Here is a 25211-nt window from a genome sequence, read left to right as displayed (position 1 = left end):
TCAGAAGGAACAGAAGTAGTTCTGTTGGTCCTCAAGCTAGCTGCACTATGTCTAAGATCATGGCTGATCCAAACTTGGCCTCGACTCCATTGTAGTTCAAATATCTGTCAGTCTCACCTTTGAATATTTTCATGACTGCATCTTCATGTCCCTCTGGGACAGAGAATAACAAAGAATCATGATCCTCTGAGAAATAAATTCCTTCTGTGCTTCTTAAATGCCAATCCTTTGTTCTGCAACTATACCCCCATTAGAGGCAACATCCTTTCAGCATCCATTCTGTTGACTTCCTTCAAAATATTTTTCAATAAAATCACTTACTATTCTTCTACACTCTGGTGAGTTTAGTCCTTATTGCCTCAACTTTACTTCACATCTGAGGAAGACCTATCTGACCTAGGCAATGGTGCAGAGCCGGAATACATTTACTGCTTAGTGTTCAGGCCAAAATGTTTCACTTTAGTCTCATTTTTCACATCTTTACAGTATCTTGGTGATACTTCACAAAGTTTATATAGGCAAGGATGTGTATTTTTTGAGTCAGAGCTTCCTCCTTGCCACTCTTAGATTAATTGCCATTTTTGCAAGGCCTTAGAGATTATAGAGCCATGATCTTCACCTCTAGTTGCAGCCACTGACTTCCGTAGCTCACTTAGAGAGACTGTTGGCATCACAGTACCCTCTCTTACAAGTGTCATTCTTTTCCGGCGACTAAGTTTAGAGGGGCATTTAACATGATGTGCAATCTTTTATAGATTAGCTCAAAAATTCCTACTTTAATATGTAAATTTAGAAGGTGAAACAATAAAATGTGAAAATAGTTGTGGGGGCTGAATACTTTTTCAAGGCACTAATTCCCTTCTGGATCCAGCAAAGTTTTCTTTTCCTCATTTGGGGCAAAAAAAGGATCAGAAATTCTTTCTCCTTTGTTTCTTTGACATACAAGAGGAGATCAAGTGATACCTTGATGGATAATGCAGCTTGAGTATCAGTGTTCTCTTACATTTATAGCTGTAATGAAAGCAAACTTCTAAAGATCAAAAGTAAAATTTATTATCAATGTATATACATGTCACCACATGTAACCCTGAGATTCTTTTCCTGCAGGCATACTTAGGAAATCTATAAAACAGTAACTGAAACAGGATCAATGAACAACAAACTATGCAAAGGCAAAAATAAATTAATAGCAATAAATAACTAGTATGAAGTAACATGAAATGAAAGAGCATGAAATAACAAGCTGAAAAGTCCTTAAAGTGAGACCATCTGTTGTGGGAACACCAGAAGTAGAATGAGTGTAGTTATCCCCTTTTGTTCAAGAGCCTGATGGCTGAGGGGTAGTAACTGTTCTTGAACTTGGTGGTGCAAGTCCTGAGGCACTTGTACCTTCTACCTGATGGCAGCAGCAAGAAAACTGCATGATATTATTAGAAAAGCTTGCATAACTGATATTAATGTGTGGCTAAGTAATATCAGAGATAAAGTACTATACGAAGGTCTTGTGCATCCTAATTTCTTAAATATATGGTTTCAGATGGTATGGCTTCCACAGAATCCCGATCTCAACGTCATTGAAGCTGTCTCGGATTACCTGGAGAGACAGAAGCAGTTGATAACTATTTCATTAATCTTTTTACTTTGGAGACAAAGGGGAGTTTAATATGAAAATTTGTAGCTAAAGGAGCAGTTTGGTAATAAATAATTCTGTATCAGGAAAGGATGATGAATTTTATGATGCATTAATTAGGAAGGTCAAATTTGGAAAAATTATGATGTTAAAATGAAACCTGCTTTCAAAAATCATTTAAAATAATATCTACTGATATAATTGATCTGATTTAACTGTAACAGGGATATAGTCACTCTGAACAATGTAGGAGACTGTTCCAGTGCATTTGATGTTTAGCACTGAAAAAGATAATAGGACTGGGGCTCAGAGAAGGATGTGAATGGGTGGGAGGGTGGTGTTTGTGCTTGGGCTTGATCCAATGATAAAGGACCTTGTAGCTGCAGAAGTGAAGAGTGGTCACAACTTGGGAAGGCATATGCCGTGGAACCAATGAGGACAGCTATTTCGAACTTGTGTTAATAAGACGACATTAAAAAGTAATGTCATAATACTGCTATTGCCCAGGGATGAGTAAACATTATATGATAGAATTTTTACATTAGATTGGAGAGTACTTGGGAGTAACTTCCTCATGAAGAAAATCAGATTAATTGGTAAATAGCAGATGAATAGTATAAGGATTTAAAGACAAATATAGTATTTAACATGTGTATTCCATTGTGAAAGAAACATACTTGGAAGACTTCCTTCTGTTGCTAATATAGTGAGGAATTGAAACTATTAATATATGAAATATAGCAAGAGAATTAGGAAACGATTGGTTCATCTGATCACTTAGCAATCATGCTGAAAGTACAATGTGGTTGTACTGAAAGCACTAGGCAGATTTGATGTAGGTTTATGGAAGGGAAATGGGTTCCAACAGTGCATGGTTTCTGCAGTTTCAGAAGACGTTCAGTAAGCTGGCACATAAGAAGCTAAGCAATGATGTGGAGTGACTGAGTAAAGGACAGTAAAGGAAGTTAGAATTAATGGGCATTTTCAGGTTGGTAGGCTATGATTAGCACAAGGATGATGAGATCAAAATTTATTGAAGAAGCAAATGGAGAGTAAACAGTAGAGAATATGCAAAGCAATGTAGATGTGGGGCAAGGAAAGGTATGTGGAATATGATTCCGGTAGGAAGAATAGGAAAACATTTTTAAAAGTTTGACCAGTAATCTGGCATCTAATTATTCAGAAATCCTTTTTTTTCACTCAGCATCTATCCCATTGGTCTGGAATGTGAGCTGCTAGTCCAGTGTGTAAGCAGGGTGTACAGCCAGAAAATGGGCTGCTTGTGCAACCAGAGCCAGGGTTGGGAATCTGAGGGGTCAGGAATGTAGGTGGGATAGCAGTCAGAGCTGTGGTATGGAGTGTCTGAATCTTTCCTGCTTCTTTTAAACTCACCAGGTTCACTGGAAAAAAACTATTTTGCTGGTGTGTACTACAATATGCTGGAAATCCAGAATAACACAAAATGCTGGAGGACCTCCAGGTCAGGCAGCATCTAGGATGAGGAATAAACAGTTGACGTTTCGGACTGAGACCTTTCATTAGGACTAGCAAGGAAGGGGGAAAAGTCAGATGAAGATGGTGGGAGAGGAGAGGTAGGAGTACAAGTTGGAAGTTAATCCATGAAGCCAGGTGAAGGGGAAAGAAGGCGGGTGGGGGGGGGAGTAAAGTGAGAAAAGTTAGGCTGTTGAAGGAATCTGATGGGAGAGGAGAGTTGGGGGAAACTCAAATAAAACCTGGTTGACCTATGCACAGGATCGGAAAGAGGCATTTAAGATTGGCCAAATGACTTTTCTTTGCTATTCACTTTTCCTGCACGATGCAATGTTTATCTGCACAGTATATTAAAATGGTGTAAGAACTACCGTTCCTCTCATTGATCGTCGGTTTGGTGCAAGGAGGAGTGTCTGTTACCTGGCAGTGTGAAAAGAAATTTTTTCATGCAAAGTGTCTCTGGAAAAAGGGAAATTGGAAATTTCAAGGAAGTAACCTTGACCTTAATGAGACAAATGTGGAAATGAACCTAAACCAGACATCTTTGGGCAGCTAATGTTGGCATGTATAAGTCCAAATGAATAGACTCATTCTGAGCTCTGTGTTTTTCTTTGTTCTACTGGTATCCTCTTGCAACTTTTTTTTAAACTTAAACAGTGAACATAAGCCATAAGCATTAGTGTTGGCAATTGGTAAATAGTTATTTAAAAAGATAAATGTTTTTTCATGCACAGTGTTTTCTCTGGAATCTGGCTAAATACTCTATTACTCTAAATACAAAATACTCTATTAATAGCACTTATATGGAAAATTGTGGTAAACGATCACTGCAAACAATGAAGAAGTGAACGAAAGAAGGCTGATCCGAGTGTTGAGACGTATGGGTGTGAGATGGAGTTGGAGCGAGATCAAGGCTTTTTTGAGACTAAGTGAGAATCAGAGATGGAGTTGGAGGAAGCGAAGCAGAGTGAAGTCTTAGTGGAGGAGTTTTGGAGCCCATCCACCTAAATCGATGCAGGCTGGAATGTGTCTTCGGGTCCAGAATGAGAGCGTATAGCTGTGGCGTGGCCCGGGTCCAAGTGCGAAGAACAGCCTGGTCCCAGGACAGATTCCCTGAAATGATATTGCGAAAGAATATAAAGATACTGAACCTCTCCATCTTCAATCCCCAAATGAGGACTGGCTTGTGGACCTCTGGTTTCCGCTCCTGTAATCAATAATCAGCCCTTTTGTCTTGCTGACACTGAGTGAGAGGTTACAGCTCTATAGGACCCTGGTCAGACCCCTCTTGGAGTACTGTTCTCAGTTCTGGTCACCTCACTACATGAAAGATATGGAAACTGTAGAAAGGTTGCCGAGGAGATTTACAAGGATGTTGCCTGGATTGGGGAGCATGCCTTATGAGAATAGGTTGAATGAACCTTGGAGTGATGGAGGATGAGAGCCGACCTGATAGAGGTGTATAAGATGATGAGGCATTGATCATGTGTATAGTCAGAGGCTTTTTCCCGGGGCTGAAATGGCTAACACGAGAGGGCACAGTTTTAAGGTGCTTGGAAGTAGGTACAGAGGAGATGTCAGGGGTAGGTTTTTTACGCAGAGAGTGGTGAATGCGTGGAAATGGGCTGCCGGCGACAGTGGTGGAGGCGGATACGATAGGGTCTTTTAAGAGTCTCCTGGGTAGATACATGGAGCTTAAAAAAAAAATAGAGGGCTATGGGTAACCTTAGGTAATTTCTAAGGTAAGGACATGTTCAGCACAGCTTTGTGGGCCAAAGGGTCTGTATTGTGCTGTAGGTTTTCTGTGTTGCTGTTATGGCACCATTCAACCAGATTTTCAACCTTCCTCCTATATGCTGATAACGTCACCACTTTTGATTGGGGTGGGGGGGTCTTCTCTGCCTCTCCGGGTAATGTCTGTCAATAACCTTGTTTGTTTTAATACAGATTTCCATATAAAAGTCATGAAAAGTTGACCTCCGAGCATAGGGAGTTAAGAAGATGTGCGCCTCCAACTTGCTAAGAGTTCTAGGCAGCAGATCGCCTCCGTATAATGAAGACTCGTCTGTGCAGCTGTCCTAGATATAGACGCATCTTTGTGCTATCACTTGTCTTCCTTACCCATATCTCATTTGTTCCAACTGAGCTAATTACACAGCCAGTCTTCGTATTCTCCTTGGATTCCAAATAGATAGCCTGACCTTTATGATACCATCTCTAATCGTAATATAACTTTCAATCTTCTATTTCTGCTTCATATCTTTGTGTTGGTGATTCAGCAGGAGTGCTGGGAAGATGCTCAGGAGAAGATGGAGATGCTATCACTTTTTGTGGAACACATCATTTTGGAAGTTAAAGAAATACATGATAAATTGGAGAACAAGGTTGCATTCTATGTTGGTCAACTTGCAAAGAGTTTGAACAGTAACTTTGATGTGAGATCCCGAGGGCTCTTTTGGGCTGTGGTTCAAGTCCTCGGACTGTGAAAATAGTGCAGGATGTCTGTTCTTCAGGTATGATCTGAAAGAATGTACAATTTGTTTAGGAGAACTCAGTGATCCCATCCTGCTTCCATGTGATAATTTTTACTGTTTAAGATGTATAAAGCGGTGGCTTGAATCAGGACAACGACTCTGCCCACTGTGCCGTACTTCTGTAGATGATAATTATGTACCCCCTAGGCCTGAGTCGACGTAGTAGTAGTAGTAGTGGTAACAGAAGAAATAAGTGAAGCTGTAGCAAAATTAGTCATATTTCGCAAGAGGTGTGATGCATTTTTCATAGCTTCGGTTTCCATGGTCTGTTTCAAAGATCACTTGCCACCAGCAAAGAAGTAGTTGGTGATCTGCTGTCTCTGCTAGTTATTCAAAACTCGGGACAATCCAATGACTTACAGAAAGATCAGTACTTTACCAGTAATCATTCACCGTTTGATGAAGCAGTTGATTGAAATCCTGTTGTTCATTCCATTGTTCTTAAGCTGCTGTTAAAGTGCAGTTTTGCTGATATTAAGGATTACCTGCAGTCTGGCTCAAGGGGGAGAATTCCTTCAGGTGCACATTCAGCACAACTGTGAAAATACAACAGTAGAAACCTTACAGTTTGTTGCCAGAATTTGCCTCGCTTTTGATGATGTTTCCCAACTTCTTTGTGAAAAACAAGACACATTGGCTGAGGATTCAGAATATGTACTTGCAAAAGAAACTTTCCTGCAAAGGATTAAGTGTATGATTCTCAATGGAGGAAATGATTGGTTTGAGATTTACTTTGTGTGAAAACTGTTCTGTTTGAATGGAGATGCTGGTCATTTTGGAGATTTAAGCTTATTGAGAGTTCGCAGATCTTCCATTATCTGTTCATCTGTTAACAAGTATTTTAACAGCGCAGGTGCATGTTTTCGTCTTTTGTTGGTAATTGGAACAGGGTCATTAGGTCTCCTCCTTAGTTTCCTAGTCATTATTCACTTTACCTCCATAGAATCTCCTGTGAGTTCTATTGATAGCCTCTCATTCTCAATCATCTTTTTCTTTTCTTCTAACTCAATCTTTTTATCTTCAAATTCCTTCACTGCTGCTTTCTTCTCTTTAATATAATTCCTTTCCACTTGTTCTGTCTTCAGTTGCAGAAAAAGCTCTGCATTTCGTATTCTTGTATTGTTGATCTAGTTTCTTCATCCTTTTCTGATACTCCTGCTAAGTGCCTTCCTGTAACTGCTGTAGCTGTCTTTTGAGAGATGTCAATTTCTTCTGGTACATCTGCTCTTTTACTTCCAGGTAGTCTTCATCATACTGCTTATTGGCAACATCTGTCTCCCTTGCATCCTCTATCTTCATCTGAGTCACGGCTACAGATACTGCATTGTCCTCATCGTCAATGCTGTCTAGCTCCTCCTCGTCGTTGTAATAATCGACAGTGGGTGAGAGGAGAGCTGTGGACATCTTCCCCGCTGAGCTGCCCCCCTTTGTTGACACATCTAGTGCCTTGATTGTGTGCCAACTCAACTGGATTTTCCTGAGCCGTTCACGTCCCAGTAACGGTGGTCCTCCATTTTTCAGTACATAGAGGTTCAGTTGCTGTGTTTTGTCTCTGTAGGTCACTGTCACTTTAATTTTACCTTTGGGACGCACTTTCTGTCCTGTGTAAGTCTTTAGCAGTACTTTAGTTCATTTCAGAGATATGTGAGGAAAATAATCATTTGTAGTCATGTACAGAGATCTCTGCTAAGGCTGAGCCTGTGTCCAATTTCATTTTCAGTCTCACGCCTGCCACTTGTGGAGTGATGCATATTACTCTTCGATCGTCTGTCTCTTTCACGCTGTGAAGTTGCCGACAAGACAATTCACTTTCATTGGAGTCGTTTTCATCAGAACTGCCTTCTTTCATTTTGTGTGCCTTGTTGTATTTTCCTTTCTGGGGTTTCTTGTTTCTCTGTGTTTTGCCCTTTTTCTGCTGTTGACTAGCTTTGCATACTCTGCCAATGTGGCCCTGTTTGCCACAGTTTCAGCATTCTTTGTCTTTAAACCACCAGCCATCTGGGTCATGTGACCTGTTCCCACAACGGTAACATTTCTTCCCTTCATTCCTGTTCAGTGACATTTTATTTGTGGCATATTCCAGAGATTTTTGTTGTATCTCGGAAGCATCCCGTGCCACTGTTTCTGTTGATATTTCAATGTTTAGCGCTTTCTTGAAAGTAAGGTCTCTTTCACACAGAAGCTTCTTTTGTGTGGTTTCACAGTGCATGCCACACACTAACCTGTCCCTCAATACATCTGATAGACCAACTCCAAATTGACAACGTTCCGATAATTTGCACAATTCAGTACAATATTCAGAAATGCTTTCATTTTTGCTCTGATTCCAATTGTGAAATTTAAATCTTTCAGCAATGACCAGTGGTTTGAGGTTTAAATGCTGTTGGAGAGTGTCTACTATTTACTTGAATGTTTTGTCAGCTGGCTTTTCAGGGGTTAACAAGCTCTGTAGCAGGCCATATGTTTTTGCACTCATAATACTGAGTAAGGTGCTGGCTTTCTTTTCGTCCTTAACACTGTTAGCCTCACAATATAATTCCACTCTTTCAATGTAAGTTGCCCAGTTTTCAATGCCACTATCAAATGCTGTAATGGTTCCAATCATCGCCATCTTTGTTATGTTAATTAAGCCCCGTTCTCCCCTTATTTTCCTTTTTTGACTCGCGTGTCCCTTTTGCTAGCGCCATGAGTGCACTCCATCTGGATGTGTGTGTCTCGCTCCTTTTTATCTCCCTTCTGGGGCAGGTAGACCCTCAGTCCCTGAGGGTCAGCGCCAGCTGTGGTCTCGGCAGGACGTGCTGTGGCTCGGACTGTGTCTCTTGGTCTCCCGACGTTGCTGACCCCGGCTGTGTTCCCGCTTCCTTTCAGACTCGTGGCCTCACTCTGCCTCCTCCTTCCGCTCTTTGGCTAGTTCCTTGCGCTCTTCTTCCGAGTGTCGTTATCAATTAAAACACGGCGTTTCGATACGATGTAGGTTCATTAGCCTTGTCGCCAATTTGTTGTGTATGTAGCCTGGTTACACAACAATGCTATTAATAAAAACGCTGGAGACAGGAGCTAAGTTTCATGGTTCTTTACTGGCATAATCCGAACTCAGCACACATGTACAGATCAATATGTGCCTAAGAAATAGTAAGGGACGGAGGATCCAGTGAGATGGAGGAACTGAGTGAAATACATGTTAGTAGGGAAGTGGTGTTAGGTAAATTGAAGGGATTGAAGGCAGATAAATCCCCAGGGCCAGATGGTCTGCATCCTAGAGTGCTTAAGGAAGTAGCCCAAGAAATAGTGGATGCATTAGTGAGAATTTTTCAAGATTCTGGACTAGTTCCTGAGGATTGGAGGGTGGCTAATGTAACCCCACTTTTTAAAAAAGGAGGGAGAGAGAAACCGGGGAATTATAGACCGGTTAGCCTAACGTCGGTGGTGGGGAAACTGCTGGAGTCAGTTATCAAGGATGTGATAACAGCACATTTGGAAAGCGGTGAAATGATCGGACAAAGTCAGCATGGATTTGTGAAAGGAAAATCATGTCTGACGAATCTCATAGAATTTTTTGAGGATGTAACTAGTAGAGTGGATAGGGGAGAACCAGTGGATGTGGTATATTTGGATTTTCAAAAGGCTTTTGACAAGGTCCCACACAGGAGATTAGTGTGCAAAATTAAAGCACACGGTATTGGGGGTAAGGTATTGGTGTGGGTGGAGAATTGGTTAGCAGACAGGAAGCAAAGAGTGGGAATAAACGGGACCTTTTCAGAATGGCAGGCGGTGACTAGTGGGGTACCGCAAGGCTCAGTGCTGGGACCCCAGTTGTTTACAATATATATTAATGACTTAGATGAGGGAATTAACTGCAGCATCTCCAAGTTTGCGGATGACACGAAGCTGGGTGGCAGTGTTAGCAGTGAGGAGGATGCTAAGAGGATGCAGGGTGACTTGGATAGGTTGGGTGAGTGGGCAAACTCATGGCAGATGCAATTTAATGTGGATAAATGTGAAGTTATCCACTTTGGTGGCAAAAATAGGAAAACAGATTATTATCTGAATGGTGGCCGATTAGGAAAAGGGGAGGTGCAACGAGACCTGGGTGTCATTATACACCAGTCATTGAAAGTGGGCATGCAGGTACAGCAGGCGGTGAAAAAGGCGAATGGTATGCTGGCATTTATAGCGAGAGGATTTGAGTACAGGAGCAGGGAGGTACTACTGCAGTTGTACAAGGCCTTGGTGAGACCACACCTGGAGTATTGTGTGCAGTTTTGGTCCCCTAATCTGAGGAAAGACATCTTTGCCATAGAGGGAGTACAAAGAAGGTTCACCAGATTGATTCCTGGGATGGCAGGACTTTCATATGAAGAAAGACTGGATGAACTGGGCTTGTACTCATTGGAATTTAGAAGATTGAGGGGGGATCTGATTGAAACGTACAAGATCCTAAAGGGATTGGACAGGCTAGATGCAGGAAGATTGTTCCCGATGTTGGGGAAGTCCAGAACAAGGGGTCACAGTTTGAGGATAGAGGGGAAGCCTTTTAGGACCGAGATTAGGAAAAACTTATTCACACAGAGAGTGGTGAATCTGTGGAATTCTCTGCCACAGGAAACAGTTGAGGCCAGTTCATTGGCTATGTTTAAGAGGGAGTTAGATATGGCCCTTGTGGCTACGGGGGTCAGGGGGTATGGAGGGAAGGCTGGGGCAGGGTTCTGAGTTGGATGATCAGCCATGATCATAATAAATGGCGGTGTAGGCTCGAAGGGCCGAATGGCCTACTCCTGCACCTATTTTCTATGTTTCTATGTTTCTATAACGCATGCAACGTAAAGTAGTCCCTTATTATACTGTTGGCCATACAGTACACCAGCTGATTTAGGGTGTGAAGGACTGATGGTGTTTTATGGGTGATGTTTGTATGTTTGTATTTTTCTGTTTTTAGGAAGAAGAGGTGAAATATTGCATGTGCTTGTTTACATGTGGTTTTTTAATAGATTGAAAGGTGATAGGTGCCCTTTAACTAGTCTTCAGTATGGTTGCCGTTATTTTGTAATATGTATAGTGATTTTATACTTGATGGGCTGAACGGCCTGTGTCTTATGGTCTTCTGTTGAAGTAATGATTTTTCACTTAAATTGCTAAGGTACCGGGAGGAAAAAAAAACTTGTTTTGCATATCATTCATGCAGATCAAATCATTACACAGTGCATTGAGGTATTAAAACAATAACAGAATGCAGAATAAAATTTTAGTTACAGATAAAGTACAGTGCAAACAAACAAAAAGTGCAAGGTCATAATGAGGTATTGTGAGGTCAAGAGTCCCAAGATTCCCTCCTATCATACTAGAGAACTGTTCAAAATGACATAGGATCAGAAGGTGTAGAGTCTCTATGGGTTGAGTTAAGAAATGGCAAGGGTAAATAAAGAAGGTGTGGAGGAGAATGGAAGGGACAGTGCTAAGATTCATGCCCAGCAGCTGCGTTACCGAGGACTCCGTGATCTACGGGCTGTTCCCGGGGACGCACACGGAGACAAACATCCGGTGCTGCTGGCAGATCATCAATTCGGTGAAAGACGCGCTTTGGTCTGCCAGCACATGGAGATGCCCGTGACTGAATGCTGCCGACTGGCTCACTCCTGCCTGCAGGAGTACGTGCTGAGGGAGGCACTCAAGCTTGGTGCGGCCACCGCGAAGGCCCAGTGGGGAAGGACCACAGTTTAAGGTTCATCACCCGTGGGAGTGTGAGGGGTTGGGTGGGGAGGAGACTAGCCCTCATCAGCGGTGTGGACAGATAATCAACATGGTGCCCCAGGAGTGGGTGGAATTGTTAATTTGGAAAAAGCATTAGAGCCAATGCCTGCCTTTATTGTTGATAATTTTATTGTTAATAAGTCTTAACTCTTGACCAAGGTTTGAGAGTAAATGAACAGTTTATTGTAAACATCTTTCATTTGTATATGAACAGAGAGTCAACGCATAATTTTATTGTAAATAACTTTATTGAATAAGGACTGAGAGTCAATGAATGTTTTTTCTTATATGTAAATAACTTTATTTTGTAATAATTCTGAATAAAGTATTTTTGGAGGAAAAAAATGGCAATGGTAAAAGGACCCTGATGGCATTTGTATACAGGCCTCCAAACAGCAGCTGGGATGTGGATTACAAATTACATCAGGAGATGGAAAAGGCGTGTCAGAAGGGCAATGTCATGATAATCGTTGGGGATTTTAACATGAAAGTGGATTGGGAAAACCAGGGCAGTACTGGACCTGGAGAGAATTTGTAGAATGTCTAAGGGATGGCTTTTTAGAACAGCTTGTTATTGAGCCCACTAGGGGATCGGCTGTGCTGGATTGGGTGTTGTGCAATGATCTGGAGGTGATAAGAGATCATAAGGTTAAGGAGCCATTAGGGAACAGTGATCACAACATGATCAAATTCACTTTGAAATTTGAGAATGTTGTGTTCTCGTGCAGTGTGTTGAAACTCTGACTAAACATCAAGTTAAACTAGAGCCAATGAAGACAGAGTCGTAGTAAGGTTAACCATTTACTGTTCACTCTTCCACATTAACGTCATATGGTGAAAACTTTATAAAAAAAAATACAAACATATATAGCGTCTGTTTCATTCTGGAGACCACGTGCGCGCTCTTTTTTTAGCGAGTGTCTCCAGCCGCCCCGAGTAGTGAGCGAGGGGGAGTCCCTTCAAACCGCCGCTGGGCTCGAGCCCACCCTACGTTTGAAATTGAAAAGCCGGCACGCGCGCTGTCCCAACCGTCGCTTCCTTAACAGAAACCGCATTAATATTTTTACTTCAAATACTTTCATAGAACTTACGGCGTTGCTTCTATAATGTTTCTTTGTGGATAGAAACGGAGCTCTTCACGATCATGCTGCATGCATGGCACCCACCTTTACACCTTCCCGAACTGGAGGTTACACGTTAGACGCGGCGAAACCGGAGGTGACGTCATCACATGCCATGATATACCATAGACAATGACTTTACCTTCGTTATACTGTAACTTAATTATCAACCTTTAACTTTAACTAGAAAATAGTTACAAACAAATCATTTAAAGCATGGACCCAACAAAGTCAAATAAATGCATTAAGGGCAACACAGAGAAAGAGAAGTTAAATTCCAGTGTGTCGGTATTTCAGTGAAATAAAGAAAATTACAATGGCATGAGAGGGGAACTGGCCAAGGTTGACTAGAAAGAGACACTAGCAGGAAGGACAGCAGAGCAGCAATGGCTGGAGTTTCTGTGAAGAATGAGGGAAGTGCAAGACAGATATATTCCAAGTAAGAAGAAATTTTCGAATGGAAGAAGGACACTACCATGACTGACAAGTGAAGTCAGAGCCAAAGTAAAAGCAAAAGAGAGTGCATACAAGGAAGCCAAAGCTAGTGGGAAGATAGAGGATTGGGAAGCTTTTAAAAACTTGTAGAAGGAAACTAAGAAGGTCATTAGGAAGGAAAAGATGAATTATGAAAGGAAGCTGGTGACTAATATCAAATAATATACTGGAAGCATTTTTAAAGGGTAAAAGAGAGTTGAAGGTAGATACAGGACCAATAGAAAATGACGCTGGAGATATTGTAATGAGAGACGCAGAGATGGCAGAAGAAATGAGTATGTATTTTGTATCAGTCTTCACTAGGGTTGCCAACTTTCTCACTTCCAAATAAGGGACAAAAGTAGCAGTCAAATATGGGACACTTGTGTTTACCCCAAGAAAGACTACCATGACCATGAAGCCTTGCACGGGCACCTGTGTGCGCATGCATGTATGTGCCGATTTTTTTTTCCTACAAATCGGTTTTGGCTTAATCTTCCCGATTCTGCTTTTACTATATGTTAGTGTTATTTTAGGTTTTATGTGTTATTTGGTATGATTTGGTAGGTTATTTTTTGGGTCTGGGAACGCTCTACGCCATTTCGGCTTACGAACAGTTTCATAGGCACGCTCTACCTTAGCGGGGGAAATATGGGACAAGGGCTGTCCCGTATGGGACAAACCAATTTAGCTCAATATATGGGATGTCCCGGCTAATACGGGACATTTGCAACCCTACTCTTCACAGTGGAAGACATTTGTAGTTTACCAGCCATTCAAGAGTGTCAGGGAAGTGAAGTTTGTGCAGTGAAAATTACGACTGAGGAGGTGCTCAGGAAGCTTAATGGTCTGAGGGTGGATAAATCTCCTGGACCAGATGGAATGCACTTTCGGGTTTTGAAGGAAGTAGTTGGAGAGATTGCGAAGGCATTAACAATGATCTTTCAAGAATCGATAGATTCTGGCATTGTACCGGATGACTGGAAAATTGCAAATGTTACTCCGCTATTTAAGAAGGGTGGGAGGCAGCAGAAAGGAAACTGCTAGCCTGACATCAGTGGCTGGGAAGTTGTTGGAAAATCCTGCCTGACTAACCTACTGAACTTTGAGGAAATTACAAGCAGGGTAGATAAAGGAGATGCAGTAGATATGGTGTACTTGGATTTTCAGAAGGCCTTTCACAAGGTGCCACACATGGGGCTGCCTAGCAAGATAAGATCCCATGGGAATTACTAGTGTGGGTGGAGCATTGGCTGATCAGCAGAAAACAAGAGTGGGAATAAAAAGATCCTATTCTGGCTGGCTGCCGGTTACCAGTGAAGTTCCACAGGGGTTGGTGTTGGGACCACTGCTTTTTATGATATTTGTCAATGATTTGAACCATGAGATTAATGTATTTTTCGCTCAATTTGCCAATGATACAAAGGTGGAGGAGCGGGTAGTGTTGAGGAAACAGAGCCTGCAGAGACTTAGATAGTTTAGGGGAATGGGCAAAGAAGTGGCAAATGAAATACAATGTTGGAAAGTGTATGGTCATGCACTTTGGAGGAAGAAATAAATGGGCAGACTATTATTTAGTCCTGATGAAGGGTCTCGGCCTGAAACGTCGACTGCACCTCTTCCTACAGATGCTGCCTGGCCTGCTGCGTTCACCAGCAACTTTGATGTGTGTTGTGAGACTATTATTTAGATGGGGAGAGAGTTCAAAATGCAGATATACAAAGGGACTTGCCTTGTGCAGAATCCCCTAAAGGTTAACTTCCAGGCTGAGTCGGTGGTGAAGAAGGCAAATGCAATGTTGACATTCATTTCTAGAGGTATAGAATATGTGATTTTGAGGCTCTATAAGGCACTTGTGAGACCACACAGAGTATTGTGTGCAGTTTTGGGCTCCTTATTTTAGAAAGGATATACTGACATTGGAGAGGGTTCAGAGAAGATTCACAAGAATTATTCCAGGAACGAAAGGGTTACCATATGAGGAACACCTGGCAGCTCTTGAGCTGAATTCCATGGAGTTCAGGAGAATGAGGGGGGATCTCATTGAAACGTTCTGAATGTTAAAAGGCCTGAACAAATTAGATATGGCAAAGTTATTTCCCACGGCAGGGGAGTCCAGGACTAGAGAGCATGACCAGGTTTGAAGGGCATCCATTTAGAACAGAGATGCAGAGAAATTACTTCAGTCGGAGGGTGGTAAGTCTGTGGAATTTGTTGCCACAAACAGCTGTGGAGGTCAAGTCATTTGGTGTATTTCAGGCAGAGATAGATAAGTTCTTGATTAGCCAAGGCATCAAAGGGTATGGGGAAAAGGCAGTGGAGTGGGGATGACTGGAAGAATTGGATCAGCCCATGATTGAATGGTGGAGCAGACTCAATGTGCTGAATGGCCTATTTCTGCTCCTACATCTTGTGTCTTAAAAATCTTATAACACCAGGATAGAAGCTATCTTTGAATCTGTTTGTGTGTGCTTTGAAGCTATTGTATCTTCTGCTTGATGGGAGAGGGGAAGAGGAGGGAATACCTGGTGTGGCTGCAGTCTTTGACTATGCCGGCTGCATTACTGAGGCAGTAAGAAATATACACAGCCCGTGGAGGGGAGGTTAGTTCCGTAATGTGTTAAGCTGTGTCCACAATCTTCTGCAGTTTTTTTGTTGTCACAGGCTGCGCAGTTGCCAAAACAAACCATGATACATCTGGGATAAGATGCTTTTTATGGTGCATCAATAAAAATTGGTAAGGGTTGAAGGAGGCATGCCAGATTTCTTTAGCTTCCTGAGGAAGTAGAGTGCTGGTGTGCTTTCATGGCCGTGGTGTCTGTGTTTGGCCCAGGACAGGCATTTGGTTATGCTCATTCCCAGGAACTTGAAGCTCGCAACCTTCTTGACCTCAGCACTATTGATATAAATAGGAGTGTGTACACTGCCCCCTCACTGAAGTTAATGACCAACTCTTTTGTTCTGCTGACTTTGAGGGGAAAGGCTGTTGTAATGAAACATTGTCACTAGGCTCGCTATCTCTTTCCTGTATTCACCATTATTTGTGATGCAGCCCACCAGAGTGGTGTCATCATAAGATGGAGTTAGAGCAGAACTTGGCCATACAGTCATGAATGCATAGGGAGTAGAGTAGGGGGGTTGAGGCCATAGCCTTGTGTGGCACCAGTTTTGAGAATAATCCTGGCAGAGCTGTTGCTGCCTATCCTTACTGATTGTGGTCTGTCAGTCAAGAAGTCAAAAGTCCAGCTGCAAAGGAAAATGTTCAGTCCCAGGTGTAGGAGTTTGGACGTGAGTTTACTTGGAATTATAGAATTGAAGGTGGAACTAGTCGATAAACAATAATCTAATAATAGTTATCTTTACTGTCCAAACACTCGAGAGATGAATGTAAATCCAGGAAAATAGTGTCCACTGTGGATTGCCTTTGGCGGTAGGCAAATTGCAGTGGGTTATGGTTGTCTAGGAAGCTGAAAGTAACATATGCCACGACCAACCTTTTGTCATTAAGGTTGTCATTAAGGCAATGTAACTTGTTTTGAGATGTTGAGGTATTGACATGATAGTGATCTTCTTAAAACAGGTGGGAACCTTAGCTGAAGGCAGAAGAATTAAAATAAAATGCCTGCAAATGCCCCTGCCAGTGGTTCTGTTCAAGATCTGACGACTGATATTGCATCCACAGCGATGACTGGGTTCAGGTTGTTTGGAAAGCTGCTGGTGTTTGCTGATATTCCAATCCCCTTCTGTTGAAATGTGCATACAATGTGATGAGCTCGTCAGGAAGGGAAATGCAGTTGTCGGCAATGCTGCCCAAGTTTGTTATGTAGGCTGTTATGGCGCGCTAGCACTGGCACAGTGGGCTGGTTTGGGGTTCGAATTTGGACTGGTCTTTTCTCTTGGCAAAGTAAGTACAGAAAGTGGGGGTCAATATCGCACCTCTAATGGTGGGTCAAAGATAGGTGACATAAAATGAGTCAGAACAGAAGGAGTTTGGGTTTTATATTACTGAAAAAGATTAGGGATAGAATTACTGTTTTTCCTTATAACATAGGAACCATTTGGCCCGTTGTGTCAATGCTTCCTCTCAGAGCAGTCCCACTTGTTCACTGCAGTTTTGTTGTAACTTTTTTCCCCTCTATATTTCTGTCAATTCTACCATTTACCTACACCAAAGTATTTTATGGTGGCTAATTAATCCACCAACCTTCACGTCTTTAAGGTGTGGGAGGAAATGGCAGCATCCAAGAAATCCACACAGTCACGGGTAGAGCACACAGATTCCACATCATCGGCAAAAGACATGATCGAATCCGGGTCACTGGAGCTGGAGCTGTGAATCAACAGTGGTAGTGACTATGCTTCTGAGACAGCCTACTTAAACAAGATGATGAGAAAGTAGTCCCAATCACTTCGGGTCTAATATTTTTGATTTAAAAATATATATGTATTTATTTCAATACAAGCTGTTTAAATTGTCATTTATTTTATGTAGAACTCAAAATATTAGTGCCAGATTTAATGCCCCTAATGTATCCATAAAATTATTGTTGTAATTGGGCTGTTTGAGATTGCATTGTACAAATAAATTCCTCTGAATAAAATAAACCAAGGTCTTGCAGGGTGCACAGAATATCATAAATGTGTCAGAGTGCTTCATAGAAGGTGCAGAGCTGAAGAAAATGCTGAGCCAAAGTCATGTAGTAAAAACATTGAGTTTTGACAAGCAGCTCTTTTTAACCTTTGAGATCCAAGTGAATGGAGGAGGATGGCTTTTAATGGATAGTTGAAAGCAACAATAACAACTTTGTAGGTGTTGCCTTTGTTATCTGAAATGATTCGAAAATATTGGTTTGCATTGGATGGTGATTATGGGGGCTGGTAGAGATATGGTTCTTCCAGATTTGCTATTGATGCCTTTTCTATTACTATGCCGGATGTATCCTAGCCTGGAGAGTTCAGTTTGTTTCTCAGCTATATATAAAAAAAACTCTCGGAGGCAGCCAATCAAAGCAGCCACTGGTGATGGATGAAGAGGAGTGATGGCAGCTGGGTCCTAAAATGATCTGTGGGTGGCTAGATGTGGAGGGGGTGCACCTGGGATATGCCGGGTCACACTGCTGAGCCCTCTGGAGATGTAATGGATTTAAATTGACGAAACATCTAAGGGGGGGGGTACCCAGCTGTCGAATCCTGGGAAGCATCTGCCACTCACTGAGCCCCACCTCAAGATTTCTGTGCTATGACCCGAGTTAGGATCTGCTTATTAAAGGGATTGAAACCTCTAGTCCTATGAGCTCGAACAAAGCTAATAGTAGTCCTGAGATTGTTACTGAGGTATTGTAAGCAGCTGGATTTTCTTAGCTACTAGATTTCAGTTTGAAAAGAACCTGGGCAAATCCCTAGAAAAGACTAATGCTTGTTGGAGGAAGTCCAATGAATGGGAACAATACTATGAAAACTTTGGGTCTGTGCCATATGTTATGACCCTCACTACAAGACTTCAGAAAGATACTGAAGATGTCTTAAGCATGTATTTTTTACCAATATTTATTATAAACTCTGGGAAAGTGTAATAGTTTCAAGATTATTTATTTAAATATAGCTATTACAGCAGATCATTATTTCTTCTACCACTGCCTTCCTTCTCAAAACAATTTTTTTACCAAAGGTCAGTGCTGTATGGTAGTAGAGGTAGGCTTAGGCATTTATCTTGCACCAAATTAATTTTGGGGATCACTGATTCTGATCATATGTGCACCTTTAAGCAAGAATCACTTGGTAATGGCTCAGATTGAAGATTTATAGTTGGTCTCTCCTCCTAGCTTTAATTACGGTTTGAAGATCATGTTTTCTATTGCTCTTTATTTGCAAAAATGTTAATAAATTTTAAGTTAATTTCTGGAATTGGAGAAAAAATATGAAAATCAAAACAAAGATGTGTTTCCCTGTTCTGACTAATTTCTTGTGCACCAAGCTTTGCCTCACATTTAGAGATGGGATAATGGTCTGCTCAGCTCTATACTGGGAATTACTTTATACAATAAAATTCCAATAATGAAGCTAATCAGAGTGATTGTGAGTTTTAAAAAAAACAATTAGTTTTAGGTCGACTGTCTTTCATCAGAACTGGAAGTATAGAAAAGAAGCATGTGTTAAGTTGCAGAGAAAGGAAATATGTGATAGAGTACGGAGCCAGATTGTCTTCAAAATTGCAATTGGAAGAGGAGAAAACAAGAAACGGATTGAAAATAAAAGGTGCATCCATGTCTGAAGGAAAAAAAAGCTGGTTTACTGAATTTGCTAAATTTAGTATGGACTAACGACTCAATGGAAAAAGAGCTGCTATTCCTTGAGCACATTTCAGCAACATTGAAATAGAGGACAGAGAAGTCAGAGTGAGATGGAGAAATAGAGTGGCTGCCAACCATTAGTTCAGAGTTATCCTTGTCTACAAGATATTTAGCAAAGCTGTCACCCAATCTGCATTTGATTTCTCTAATGCCAGGAAAATCACATCATGGGGCATCAAATACACTAAATTGGAAGAAGTGCTGCTTCACCTGGAGGAAATGGATAGCAGGATGGGACAAAATTAAAGGGACAGGTCTTGCATCTCACAGGATTGCATGGGAATGAATTGCACGTCCACTGGTGGTCGACAAAATGGAAGATAATCTGTTGAACATGGAGGCTGGTAGGGTGGAAAGTGAAGATGAGGGAAACCCTATCTTTATCCTGACTGGGAGGAGAGGGACCAGAGTGGAATTATAGGAAACAGAAGAGAATTTGAGAGTCCTTACAAGTATAGTAGAGAGAAAACCACAATTTAAAATCACTGCTGTAAAAAGTCTCACCATAAGAGACGTACTATAGTAAAGTTTCTCCGTAACTTCCGCCACCTCCAACGGGATCCCACCACTAAGCATATCTTTCCCTCCCCGCCTCTCTCTGCATTCCACAGGGATCGCTCCCTACACAACTCCCTTGTCCATTCGTCCCCCCCATCCCCCCCCACTGATCTCCCTCCTGGCACTTATCCGTGTAAGCGGAACAAGTGCTACACATGCCCTTACACTTCCTCCCTTACCACCATTCAGGGCCCCAAACAGTCCTTCCAGGTGAGGCATCACTTCACCTGTGAGTCGACTGGGGTGATATACTGCGTCCGGTGCTCCCGATGTGGCCTTTTATATATTGGTGAGACCCGACGCAGACTGGGAGACCGCTTTGCTGAACATCTACGCTCTGTCCGCCAGAGAAAGCAGGATCTCCCAGTGGCCACACATTTTAATTCCACATCCCATTCCCATTCTGACATGTCTATCCACGGCCTCCTCTACTGTAAAGATGAAGCCACACTCAGGTTGGAGGAACAACACCTTATATTCCATCTGGGTAGCCTCCAACCTGATGGCATGAACATTGACTTCTCTAACTTCCGCTAGGCCCCACCTCCCCCTCGTACCCCATCTGTTACTCTTTTTAATGCACACATTCTTTCTCTCACTCTCCTTTTTCTCCCTCTGTCCCTCTGAATATACCTCTTGCCCATCCTCTGGGTCACCCCCCCCCCGGCTTTCTTCCCGGACCTCCTGTCCCATGATCCTCTCGTATCCCCTTCTGCCTATCACCTGTCCAGCTCTCGGCTCCATCCCTCCCCCTCCTGTCTTCTCCTATCATTTTGCATCTCCCCCTCCCCCTCCAGCTTTCAAATCCCTTACTCACTCTTCCTTCAGTTAGTCCTGACGAAGGGTCTCGGCCTGAAACGTCGACTGCGCCTCTTCCTATAGATGCTGCCTGGCCTGCTGCGTTCACCAGCAACTTTGATGTATGTTGCTTGAATTTCCAGCATCTGCAGAATTTCTGTTGTTTACTATAGTAAAGAATCTGGGAGAATAAAATGGAACCCTAACAGAAAACAGGGTGGGAGAAGGCATTATCAAGATAGCTGAGAATTTGTAATACATTTTGTTTACTCTTAAGATGGATAGAGATGTCAAGAAAGGGAAGAAAGAATTGAAGGTGGGCCTTATGAAAAGATGGGCATAGCAGGAGCACATGCAAGTTCCCCCAATTTACACCTTTGACATTAAGAAAGCGACTGGAGTTGAAGAGAACAAAAAAATACTGATGTGGGAAATCTGAAATAAAAAAACAATGCTGGAAATAATCACCAAGCCATGTAGTACAGTATCTAGGGAAAGAGATCTTTCATCAGAACTGGGAAAGGGAGAAAGCAAGTAAGTTTTAAGTTGTAGAGAGAGTGGGTGAGGAATGGATTGGATGCGGCTAGTTGCTGTGGAGTTAAGTTGCAGGTGAAATTATCTGGTTGATAGGTTAAGGTTAGTGAGGGTAAAACAGGAATGTAAAACCACTAAACTGAGAACAGTTATAGAAAGAAATAGAAACACAGGCCGAAGGGCCTGTATTGTGCTGTAGGTTTTCTATGTTCTAAACCAGTGCTAAAGTTGCAAAATAAGGAGTAGTGAAGTCAATATGAAGTTTATTGTCATTTAACTATGTACATGTATATAACCATATAATGTATATTGAGACGAGACAAAGTTTCTTTGAACCAGAGTGTAGTGCACAGTAGTACACAACACATGATTACTCCATGAAGGTAAAAATAAAATCTACAAGTGAAGTCATAGTAGTAAAATCCATACTCTGCTACTGGCGAGAGGAAAATTGAGCCAATAGGACTGCCATTCATTTTCTGGAAAGTAGAGAGTTTGCCAACCAATAGCAGCATCATTGTGAGTAGGTTTGATGACATGTTGAGGCTAGTCCTTAATGAGAACAATGCTGCAAGTTCAGAGATAAAAGGACAAATGTACTAGGACTCACCCGTATCTCTTTGTCTCTGCAGTCTCTTTTGTCTTCAATTGTAGGTAGAAGCTGAAATACCCTGAGCTTTATACTGTATAAAAAGTTATAATCCATTGTCTTTTGTAATGTTTCTGCAAGGGAATTATAATCTGCCTACATAAAATTTAAGGTTATTGGCTTACTGAATGGTAATTACAACTTGGTAGGTGTTTAACATTCTTGTCTCTTGCAGCAAGATGCAAAACTTTCAGGGTATTTTCAGAGCATTGTTTGCTGGCAGTTGAATTTCCCATTGGTTCTCTGATTTTTCTTGCTTACTGGAGAAGACTACAGAGCAGCACAACCTGTGGACTGGGTGCTGAATTGTCTGTGCCCCTTTTGCAATTTTCGCATTGAAGTACAAATGTCCAAGAATATGGAAGTTGCTTTTTGATTTATGGTGTATTGACAATGAATATTGACAAATTTGCTATCAGTGCACCTACGTAATTCAAGTTATTAGCTCCTTCCCTTCGATTTTTGATCAGCTGTGTAACTTGGCTGCTTTTTAAAAATATATATATATTCTGTTGAAGGTAGCATCTACCAATGTACTGAATTGTTCTCTCTGGAGCTTGATTGCAATTGGTTAATAGTGTGTACTGCCAATTTTAAGATTCCAACTGGAACAAATGTTAATTTAAAAGTCAAAGTATTCTGATGAATTCTTAAAATCTAAGCCTGTCCTGAATGAGTTATATTCTCGTTTTATTTTTCACAGGACCACACAAGCTGGTTTTGGCCTTTTTACAATAAGCAACTCAAATGGCTGATTTTCAGATGTGAAGTTGAGAGCTTGGCTTGTTTTAGTATTATGCACAAAGAAGTGGCTAAGAGAATAGTGAAGCTATTCATAGATTAACATAGCAGATACTTCAACCCCTTGCGTCTTTGCAGGCTCATTGGAAGAGCTACCAGTTAATTGACTATTCATAAAGTAGAACTGTTTCTGTTTTTTTTATTCCTGTGATTTTTGTAGAGTAAGGCTCCAGGGTATGTCAATATATCTTGAACTGTTCCAGTTTAACCAGGAGCAATTGTATCACCAGATTATTTGCTCCACTGTTTGTATGACCTTGGCTCTATGCAAATTTTTATTGCTCAAAGTACATATATTGAATTCTTTGTAACCCTTGATGTTCCATGGAAGAGAACAGTACTCTGTGCCAGATCTTAGTAGCTGCAGGTTTGAGTCCTCAGCTTTAAATATTCTTAATGATTTGGGCTCCACAGCCCTCTGTGGCATTAAATTCCTCAGATTCACAACCCCTATGGCTAAAGAAATTCCTTCTTATCTCTGTTCTAAATGGATATGCCCCCAGGTCCCAGAGTCCCCACTATATGAAACAATCTCTCCATATTCACTCATTTAGACCTTTCAAAATTAGATAGATTGCACTGTGATTTCCCCCTCGCATTCTTCTAAACTCTAGCGAGTATAGGCCAAGAGCCATCAAACACTTCTCATAAGCTCCCGATGCTCTGGTGCTCCCGATGTGGCCTTCTGTATATTGGCGAGACCCGATGCAGACTGGGGGATCGTTTTGCTGAACACCTACGCTCTGTCCGCCAGAGAAAGCAGGATCTCCCAGTAGCCGCACATTTTAATTCCACATCCCATTCCCATTCTGATATGTCTATCCACGGCCTCCTCTACTGTAAAGATGAAGCCACACTCAGGTTGGAGGAACAACACCTTGTATTCCGTCTGGGTAGCCTCCAGCTTGATGGCATGAACATTGATTTCTCTAAATTCTGCTGATGCCCCACCTCCCCCTTGTACCCCATCCATTATTTATTTATATAAACACATTCTTTCTCTCTCTCTCTCTCTCCTTTTTCTCTCTCTGTCCCTCTGACTATACCCCTCGCCCATCCTCTTTTTTTTCCCGCCTTCTTTTCCTTCTCCCTTGGCCTCCTGTCCCATGATCCTCTCATATCTCTTTTGCCAATCACCTGTCCAGCTCTTGGCTCCATCCCTCCCCCTCCTGTCTTCTCCTATCATTTTGGATCTCCCCCTCCCCTTCCCACTTTCAAATCTCTTACTAGCTCTTCCTTCAGTTAGTCCTGACAAAGAGTCTTGGCCCGAAACGTCAACTATACCTCCTTCTAGAAATGCTGCCTAGCCTGCTGCGTTCACCAGCAACTTTGATGTCTGTTACTTCTCATAAGCTAACCCTTTCGTTCTGGGAATCATTTTTGTGAACCTTCACTGGACCCTGTCTAATGCCAGCACACCTCCTCTTAGATAAGAGGCCCAAAACTGGTCATAATACTCCAAATGTGGTCTGACCAATGCCTTATAAAGCCTCAGCATTACATCCTTGCTCTTATGTTCTAGTCCTCTTGAAAGCTAATTTTCCTTCTACCTTCCTTACAACCAACTCAACCTGAAAGTTAGTTTTTAGGGAATCCTGCACAAGGACTCTCAAGTCCTTTTGCATTTCTGATTTTTGAATTGTCTCCCCGTTTTGAAGATTGTCTACACCTTTATTCCTCTGCCAAAGTGCATGAACAAACTCTACTATATTTCATCTGCCACTTCTTTGCTCATTCTCCCAATCTTCCCAATCAAGTCCTTCTGCAGACTCCCTGCTTCCCCAACACTATCTGCCTCTCCTCATATCTTTGTATAGTCGGCAAACTTGGCCACAAAGACATCAATTCCATCATCCAAATCGTTGACCTATAATGTGAACAGAAGCTGTCCCGACCTCGATGGAACACCATTAGTTACTGACAGCCAACAACAATAGGGTACCTTTATTCCCACTCTTTGCCTCCTGCCAGTCAACTAGTTATCTATCCATGCTAGTATCTTTCCTGTAATGGCATGGACTGTTGTCATGTGAAGCAGCCTGATGTGTGGCACCTGGTCAAAGGCCTTCTGAAAGTCCAAGTAAGCAATATCCATGAACTCTCCTTTGTCTATCCTGTCTGGTGTTTTCTCTAAAGAACTCCAACAGATTTCTTGGGCACCATTTTCCTTTAAGGAAACAGTGCAGACATTGGCTTTCTTTATCATGTGCCTCCAAGTACCCCAAAACCTTGTCCTTAGTAATAGACACCAACGTCTTCCCAACCACTGATGTGAGACTAACTGGCCTATAATTTTCTTCCTTCTTCCTCCCTCCCTTATAGTGGAGAGATATTTGCAATTTTCCAGTGTTCCAGAGCCATTCCGGAATCTAGTGATTCTTTAAAAATTATTACTAATCTCTTCACAATCTCTTCTGCTGCCTCTTTTGAACCCTGGTATGTAGTCCCTCTGGTCCAGGAGACTTATCTACCTTCAGACCTTTCAGCTTCCCAAGCACCTTCTCCTTAATTCAAAGCTCAAAG

General features: G+C 41.9%; 1 protein-coding gene and 1 pseudogene across 3 annotated transcripts in view; one reads left to right on the top strand and one right to left on the bottom strand.

The window, feature by feature from the left end:
• Positions 1-25211, top strand: part of LOC134350557 (zinc finger protein 236-like) — a 160240-nt gene that overhangs the window by 5684 nt on the left and 129345 nt on the right. The window lies entirely within an intron of this gene.
• Positions 4959-7631, bottom strand: LOC134340635 (sin3 histone deacetylase corepressor complex component SDS3-like; annotated as a pseudogene).

Source organism: Mobula hypostoma, chromosome 1 (assembly GCF_963921235.1).
Source record: "Mobula hypostoma chromosome 1, sMobHyp1.1, whole genome shotgun sequence".
In the NCBI taxonomy this organism is placed as follows: Eukaryota; Metazoa; Chordata; class Chondrichthyes; order Myliobatiformes; family Myliobatidae; genus Mobula; species Mobula hypostoma.
This window is presented reverse-complemented; position numbering and strand designations above follow the sequence as displayed.